The 9,425-nt window shown below is 40.9% G+C and overlaps 1 non-coding gene across 1 annotated transcript; it reads left to right on the forward strand.

Moving 5' to 3' along the window:
* Positions 1 to 4,490: 4,490 nt before the first annotated feature.
* Positions 4,491 to 4,599, forward strand: LOC141650150 (small nucleolar RNA R71). The gene has a single exon (XR_012546204.1). It is a non-coding gene; the product is annotated as a small nucleolar RNA R71 (small nucleolar RNA).
* Positions 4,600 to 9,425: the final 4,826 nt, after the last annotated feature.

Consider the following 9,425-nt stretch of genomic DNA (forward strand, 5'->3'; position numbering starts at 1 on the left):
TCTCTTTGTAGATCCTAGCATTATCATAGGCCAGTGACCTAAATTCCTCCACTCATTCAGCTGTGTCATGCGTTTCTCACGAGAGAGGTTAGGATCCAAATTCAAATCACATAGAGCCCACCAAGACTTACGCTCCAACTCAACAGGTAAATGACATGTCTTACCATAAATCAATCGGTATGGTGACATCCCGATTGACGTCTTAAACGCGGTTCTATAAGCCCATAAGACATCATCTAACTTAAGACTCCAATCTTTCAGTGATTTAGAAACAACTTTAGCTAAGACTTCTTTCAATTCTCTGTTAGAAATCTCAACCTGACCACTAGTTTGGGGATGATACCCCAAACCTCTACGATGTTGGACACCGAATTTAGTCAATAAAGCACTAAGTTGTTTCTCTTTAAAATGCATTCCCCCATCGCTAATGACAACCCTAGGGACACCAAAACGATGGAAAATAATCTTTTTAAACAGTTTAATCACGGCCTTTGCGTCGCAATGGGGAGTAGCGATAGCTTCTACCCATTTGGACACATAATCTACAGCTACGAGGATATATTTATTAACTTGACTGCTCGGAAAAGGTCCTTGATAATCAATGCCCCAGACATCGAAAATCTCAACCTCAAGAATGCCTACCTGTGGCATCTCATGTCTCTTGGAAATATTCCCCGATCTTTGACAAGCATCGCACTCAGCAACAAAATTGCGACTATCTGCATGCAAAGTTGGCCAATAGAAACCAGATTGGAGTACCTTTGCCACAGTCCGGGACGGACCATGGTGACCACCATAGGCAGAAGAGTGGAAAGCTTCTAGGATATCCTTCACCTCCCATTGAGGCACGCATCTCCGGATAAGACCGTCTGCGCATTCCTTGAAAACATAAGGATCATCCCAAAAGTATTGTCTAGCATCATAAGCGAACCGCTTCTTCTGCTGCCATGAAAGCTCGGGTGGTATCCTACCTGTCACAACAAAGTTAGCAAAATCAGCAAACCACGGAGGTGGATAAGACCCTGAAGTAGTAATAGCTAACAGACTCTCATCAGGAAAGGAATCATTAATAGGTAACGAATCCTCCCTTTCTGTCAGCTGCAGACGAGATAAATGGTCAGCCACAACATTCTCTGCTCCTTTCTTATCTCTAATCTCCAAATCAAACTCCTGCAAAAGGAGTATCCACCTCAAAAGCCTCGGCTTCGCATCCTTCTTAAGAAAGAGAGTCTTCAACGCTGCATGGTCAGTGTAAACAACAACCTTAGAACCTAACAAATAAGATCGAAATTTATCTACGGCAAAAACTACAGCTAAAAACTCCTTCTCAGTGGTATAATAATTGACTTGAGCCTCATCTAGAGTTCGGCTCGCATAGTATATGGCATTCAAAACTTTGTTCTTCCGCTGTCCCAAAACTGCACCGATCGCATAATCGCTGACATCACACATAATGTCAAATGGGAGATCCCAATCAGGCGGCTGAATGATCGGTGCTAAAACTAGAGCCTGCTTTAACCTGTTAAAAGCTAAAAGGCACTCATCAGTAAATTCAAAGACAACATCCTTAAGGAGCAATTGTGTAAGTGGTTTAGCAATTTTTGAAAAGTCCTTAATGAAACGCCGATAGAAACCGGCGTGACCAAGGAAACTCCTCACTCCTTTAACATTCACGGGAGGAGGCAATTGCTCAATCACCTGCACTTTTGCTTTGTCAACATGTATACCCTTATCAGAAATCAGATGCCCTAACACAACTCCCTCATTGACCATAAACTGACATTTTTCCCAGTTTAAAACAAGTTTAACATCAATACAACGCTGCATGACTTTATCAAGATTAGCTAAACAACGATCAAAGTCATTACCATAAACTAAGAAATCATCCATAAATACCTCCATAATGTTCTCTATATAATCAGAAAAAATCCCCATCATGCACCTCTGAAAGGTAGCTGGGGCGTTACACAGTCCGAAAGGCATCCTGCGGTACGCAAAAACACCCTGTGGACAGGTAAAAGTGGTCTTACTCTGAACATCCGGATGAATAGGGATCTGAAAGAACCCTGAATATCCGTCTAAAAAACAGAAAAATTTGTTAGAAGCAAGTCTTTCAGTCATTTGGTCAACAAAAGGGAGGGGGAAGTGGTCTTTCTTGGTGGCGGCATTCAACTGTCTATAATCAATGCACATCCGCCACCCTGTCACTACTCGTGTTGGTATTAATCATTTTTCTCATTTTTAACCACGGTAGTCCCTCCTTTCTTTGGAACTACCTGAACTGGGCTAACCCACTTGGAGTTGCCAACTGTATAAATAATACCTGCATCGAGTAGTTTCATCACCTCAGCCATAACAACTTCCTGCATCTTCGGGTTCAACTTGCGTTGACCCTGTCTGTAAGGCTTGTGGCCTTCCTCCAGCTCTATCCTGTGCATGCAAATATCAGGGCTGATGCCCTTAATATCATCCAAAGAGTAACCTAAAGCTTTCCTGTTTTTCTTAAGCACTCGCATCAAAGCAGACAGCTGGTCATCATTAAGCTTAGCACTAACAATAGCTGGGTACTGCTCTGTATCATCTAGAAAAACATACTTAAGATTAGGAGGAAGTGGCTTACGCTCAGGCACCTTTACCTCTACAGCACAGACAGAATCAGCTTCAATGGTATAGCAAGTGTGCACCAAATTCTCGTTGGCAAGGCTCAAGAGCATCTCATCTTCTTCCTCTGTGAGCTCGTAGCTTTCCATTGAGGCTACCAAAGCATTTGGCTCCTCAGCATTCTCCGCTGTATTACCTGCACACTCATCTAGACTGGTTAGATCAGCTAAGGGATCCTTGGCTAAGGATTCCCTCCAATTATAATTAACGACCACATCGACAACAATATCAATGGAATAACACGTGTCATCATCAGTAGGTTCAGTAGCCTTACGAGCAAGACTAAACTCAATGGTGTCATCCCCTACCTCTAAGGTAATGATTCCGCGTTTGACATCTATTACAGCTCCAGCTGTATGTAAAAATGGTCTACCTAAAATAATAGGTATCGAACTGTCCTCTGCAATGTCCAAAACAATGAAATCGACAGGAATAAAAACTTGCCCACTTGAACGGGTACATCCTCTAAGACTCCTAAAGGTCTCTGAGTCGATCTATTTGCCATCTGAAGGGTAGTATCGGTCACCTTAAGTCTACCAATATTTAGCCTTTCACAAACAGAGTATGGTATGACACTGACACTGGCCCCTAAATCGCAAAGGGCCTTTCCAATTTCGTGGTTACCTATAGTGCAGGGAATTGAAAAACTACCCGGGTCCTTTAATTTAGGTGGTATATTAATTTGCGAAAGAGCCTTGCATTCTTCCACGAAAGCAACATTACCATCATCATGAAAATTTCTCTTACGATTCAAAATGTCTTTCATAAATTTAGCGTAAGAGGGTACCTGGGTAATTAGGTCGGTGAAAGGAATGGTTACCTCGAGATTCTTGACCATCTCCAAAAACTTACCAAACTTGCGCTCCAGCTTAGTATTCTTTAAACGCTCCGGATATGGGACTGCAACACTGGCCATAGGATCAGTGACCTTCGCCTTCCGTAAGTTTAAAACCTCCGTCAAATCATCAATAAGTGTAGAATCATGAAAACTAGTTGACGGATTTGCGTCCTGCACTGGAGACCCAGTCGATCGACCATTGGACTCGGTCGATCGACTAATCTGGCTGGGCGTGAACAGTTCCTGGACAGAGACTTCTTCGTCAGGAGTCTCAGTCGATCGACTGATGGTGTTGGTCGATCGACCACTTGTGCTGGGTATGAATAGTTTCTGGTCAGAAACTTTTTCATCTGACAACCCGGTCGATCGACTGGTAGTGTTGGTCGATCGACCGCTGGTACTGGCAATTGAGTTCGTTTTCGCACCAGAAATTAAATTCTTCTTTTCATCCTTTCCCGAGTCTTCTCTTGGCTTATCAGGACCATCATAAGAAAAGCCACTTCGGAGATTAATGGCATTAATCGTTTCAATTGGCCCTTCACATTTGCTTGAAGAATTGGCAACTTGCTTAGCCTTTATATTCTCCAACTGCTTTACAAAATTCTTTGTGGACTCAATCCCGGCTGCTTCTATTTTCGCCACTTGAGCCAAAAGAGTTTGGACCATTTCTCTCAATTCCGCGGTCTCATCTGAATTATGGACAGGAATTTCAAGTCTTTCCTTGGATGCTTCAGAGGCCTCGAGCTTCTCGAGACGGGCAGTAATAGAAGTAATGAGTGTCACAACGGCACTCATTTCATCACCTTGCTTTCGTGATTTTCCACGTGAACTCCCAAACTCAGCTCTATGGACTGCCATCTCCTCAATAGTGTTGCAACCTTTATTCTGACCGGTATTGTTTTGGAACCTACCATTCGCAGCTGCATCCAGGATGACCTTGTAATCATCATATAAAGCATTATATAATAAGTTGCAAAGATACCACTGCTGGAAACCATGGTGAGGGACAGCTCGGACCAAACTTTTGAAACGTCCCCATGCTTCACAAAAGCCCTCATCAGGTCCTTGCTGGAAATTTGTAATTTTACTTCTCAAGGCATCAGTCTTTGAAAGTGGGAAGTACTTCTTGTAGAAGGCTAATGCTAGAGATGTCCAATCTGTGACTCCAGCTGCTACCCTATCAAGGTAGCGGTACCAATCTCGCGCCGAATCCTTCAAGGAGTATAAGAACATCACCCCCTTTACTTTATCCTGAGTCACCCCAGCCGGTATAGGTATGGAACAGCAGTAGTTTGTGAAGATTTCTATATGCTTCAAAGGATCCTCATCCGGTAGACCAGCAAACTGATTTCGCTCCACTAAATCGATATAAGAGGAACAAAATTCAAAGAGACCGGTAGTAGGGGTAGGTAACACGCGCCCCTTTGGAAGGTGCTGCTCTTTTGGCTGAAGATTGTCATATATCGTAGCCATATTCGCAAAACTGAGAGTACTCAAGCCTTCCTCTCAAAAACATGTCTTCTAACTGTGCAAAAGCAAAACTAGAAGCAAGGGTAAGCAACGGCCTCAAGGAACCAAAGTTCCTTGAGACAAGAAAAATAAACTAAAAACAAAGCAACCATAATTACACCGTCTCCCCGGCAACGGCTCCAAAATTTGATACCGTCGTTTTGTATCAAAATTTAATTTATAATTCCAAACTAAAACTATAGCTAGTGATAGTAAGGGTCGAACCACAGAGAGACAAGGTCAATTCTATTTTCTATTTCCAGTCTATAAAAAGTAACAATTGAGTGGGGTATTTGGAATTGTTTGATTTTAAAAACTAATTGACAAAATAAGAGAATTCGCAAATAAGATGAAAGAGAGATTAGGAACTTCGGTTCACCATGGCTAAGGTCGGGTCAAAAAGGTAATAGAGGTCCTGTAAAACGGTCTCGGGGAACATGAGCAAGTCGTTCGATCAATGCTCAATAACCTTACGGTCTTCTAATTCCCAAGAATTTCTCAAAGCCTTCGCTCAAAGGAAATTCCAACCCCAATGAAAACCTAACCTACTAATCTTTCAATCTAGCAAGACGGGTTTATCAAAAGGTATAAGATCGATACGAAAGAATTCATACTAACAAAACAACCCTAATTTATGCCATAACTCACCTCGTTCCCAATCAATAAAATTAGCTATGCATAATTAAAACTATAACAATTGCAAAATTGGCAACATAGAATAAGTTTGACATGATTGAATTGAATTAAAGACAAAAGACAAGAACTGAATTGCTGAAATTAAATTGGTAACCAAAGGATTGAATTAACAAGAAATTAAAGAAGAAGGAAATTGCATAAAAGCTTACTAATTAAATGACGAACAAAGTAATTGAATTCGGGATTCGTCGTCCCTCTTTCTTGCCTCCAAACTAGATCTAAAACTGAGTTTTTTTCAATCATGAAAAGCATACCCTAAAAGTATTCTGCGTTCTACTGATAAACGATTGCCAAAAGTTAATTACAAATTGGGCTTTTAAAAGTCTAACACGAAAAACCAATAACAGCTGCGGAACCTGGTCGATCGACTGTGCAGGTTGATCGATCGACCAGTCAGTACAATGCAGTAGTTCCTGCTGAAATCCCACGGTCGATCGACTGAGCAGGATGGTCGATCGACCAACTACACTGTGCAGAACACCTTCTTCTCTTCAAAACAGCCTCTTTACTCCAATGCACGCATCCCAAGGTGAGTGAGTCCGAACTCCCTTCTTCCAAGTTTCCCTGAAGTTGCCTCCGGAGGACGATTTAGGCTTGATTTAGCTCACTTCCACTCATTCCTACAATAAATCATAGAAAATGCAAAGTAAACCATTTCGGGAGAAATAGTAGCTTTAAGCTAACGAATATGCATGGAAATACGTGCTAAAACTGCAAATAAAGTGTATAGAATATGCACGTATTATATAGCATAGCACCACAATGGCGAGCCTTGATGGGTCGCGATTTCTCATTAATCAAGGAATGCTCGGCCTCTTATATCCAAAACCCCATCATCCAGCTCACCTACCGGTTTATTGCAAGCACTCTCATAGCTCGCCGCAATCCCGCGGTTGTAAACGAACTTGATCTGTCTTTATGGAGTCCTATTTGAGGATACAAGGGAGGAGCGGTTATCATTTCAACGCCCCCTTAGTACTTCTTCAGAGGCGGGCAAAATTCCGGAATGGAGATGATGATGGTATGATCCACATTGTCAATGGAGGATAAATAACAAGACTTGCTAAGTTCTTCAATCCATCTTTCAACAACAACAATGCTTATGTACCTCTTCCGGGTACTACCAAAATTGATGAGATGCCAATCTTCCGACACCACCATTGGATTACCTTTGAAGGCTATGAGCGAAGGATCAAGTGGCTCACCAAGGGAAGCACCCCCATTTTTCTTCCAATGGAAGGTTTAACAAGAGTATCACATAGAAGGGGTTCCCTTTCACAAGTGCCATCCTACCTTATGCCAACTCGTTCAAGCCAAGCAAATTGAACCCCACCTTCTACTCAAACTCAACAAAATGAGCCTCAAGCGAATGATCAAGGAAAAGTTGCTATCCCGCCTTACCCCTTTCCATATCAACCTTACAATCACCCAAATCCCTTCCTCCTTCCTAGAGATGACTTTGTAACGGGTCTACTCCAAGATTTGCACCGCAAGCAATATGAAGCTAGAGTAGACAATTATTATGCTCTTTATCCATAATTTCACCGGTTGGCTCATCAAGGGCACATTAGTGAAGAGGGAATGCATCCCTCTTGGGCTCAAATGGAAATCCTTTTTCCAAACTCGGAGCATGCCAACGGTGGATCACATGGACATGGAGAAGAGGAAGGAGCGGGGTCAATTGGCGGTGATACGGTGGAGGTCAATAGCGATGGAGACGAATTTATGGATTTTTATGAGAGTGATGAATCACGAGCGCAATGGGATAGTGATCTTGGAGGGGATGATGGTAACCAATGAAGATGTTTATAGGATTGGTGGAGCGGGCATGAGGCACCTATCATGGCATCGGTAAATCTCTTCATTTCCCCCTCATTTTTCTTGTCAAAAATTTAATGCTTTTCTAACTTGGTTAATGATTAATTGTTTCAAACTCTAGAGGTGTCCTTGTAAAAATTAAGGACTATTTCTCCACCTTAGCAACATCAAGGTGATGATAAATTCATTGTTCCCGCTATGTAAATCCAAAATAACAATTAGGATTCATGCATTGCATCCTTTCCTTGTGCATGAACTGTCCCTATTTTTACACTAGAAATAGTGTCTTACTTGGTTTGGGGAAGTTCAAACACAAGAAATGCGAGTTAATTCAAATTAGCTCTCCGAACAATAGAAAGCATGCATCATATAGAATAGATTAGAATGTATCACTTTTGTATATATGTCATATAGTTTGCATATTAGTGTAGAAATCATGCATATTCATTTAGCTTGCATTGCATAATTTCCTATCGTTTTGACCATTGAGGACAATGCCCATACTAGTGTGAGGATGGGAAATTCTAACTTAACTTTTAAAATAAAAAATTATAAAAAATGAAAATTTTGAAAAACCATAAAAATTTGAAAAATTTAAAAGAACTCAAAAACATGTCCTTTCCTTTGTAGTGTATAATTGTATATTGTGTATATACTTGTGTTTGTTTGTCCTCTTATCACATTGGATCGACTGCGCCACATTCGAGGCATGAGGAATATGAAGACCGCATGATGTGATCTTTCCAATTTCCTTTTTCCTCTCTATGTTAATGACTATGTGGCTTTATTTTGATTGATGCGGTACAAACCAATGTGATCTTAAGAGTTGCATGTAGTTTATATGGCATACTAGTTGATAGAAGCATATGCATTAGGTTGTATAAATGTTAGTTGCATCATGGCATGTAGTTGCATTTTAGGAAAATTTTTGTGAAAACATCTATTTGGGAAACTTGACAAGTGTATATAAGGCCCTTGTAGATACTTTTTCTTCTTGAGACTTTGCTCATTAGAATATCTCTAAAACACCCTAGGATGTGTCATGCTAGTATCCTTTGACCCATGGACTAAAGCCTAGTCAAGAGTACCTTGTGATGTGATGACTCCTTGGCTACCGTTTATTCCAAGGTGACCCTTGAAACCATGCAACCATCTTCCACTTCTATCATCATTTTTGTCAACAAAAAGGGAATGGGCACAAAAATTATCAACTTGAGTTCAAGTACCAAAAATGAAAAACAAGAAGTTTGCACAAATTTGCATAAAAGAAAAGAGGAGTACAAAAATAAGAACTCCTATGCTTCAAATAAAAGAACCCTTGTTACAAATTGGGGTGACTTTGAAAATGTTCAAAGAAAATACAAAAGTTGAAAATTGTCAAGCATCAAATTGCCAAACATCAAAGAAATGGCAAAGAAAATTGTTCTAAAAAATGTCAAATGCCACAAGAAATTAGGGGGAATAACAAAACCAAAAGCAAAATCCCACTATGAAACTCAAAAGCATATTGATCCCTTTTTCCATTGAATCCACTTTTGTGCATGGTAGAGAGGGGACGACCCTTCTTCTTGTCTGGGCAAGAGAGGGAATTCCGTGATCCTACAGTGTTTCTATCATTATAGGGAGTCTACTCTTGACGAAAGCATTTAGCAATTGAGGACGAAGGTACCCTAGCTTGACACAGCTTTGAGGTGGCTATATCTAGGCTTAGTAACTTGAAGAAACCATATCTATAATAGAGTGTGTACCCTTAGATTGCTTCCCTTCTAGATAATTTCCGCCACTTAGATGAGGAAGGTGGCTATTCTTTTGTAGATGCATCCATTAGCTTCTTTTGTGTGCTTAATGATTGGATGCATCACCATTTTGGCAAGCCCTACCTTGCCTTGCAAGAAGGCATCTT

Source organism: Silene latifolia, chromosome 3, assembly GCF_048544455.1.
Source record: "Silene latifolia isolate original U9 population chromosome 3, ASM4854445v1, whole genome shotgun sequence".
Taxonomy (NCBI): Eukaryota; Viridiplantae; Streptophyta; class Magnoliopsida; order Caryophyllales; family Caryophyllaceae; genus Silene; species Silene latifolia.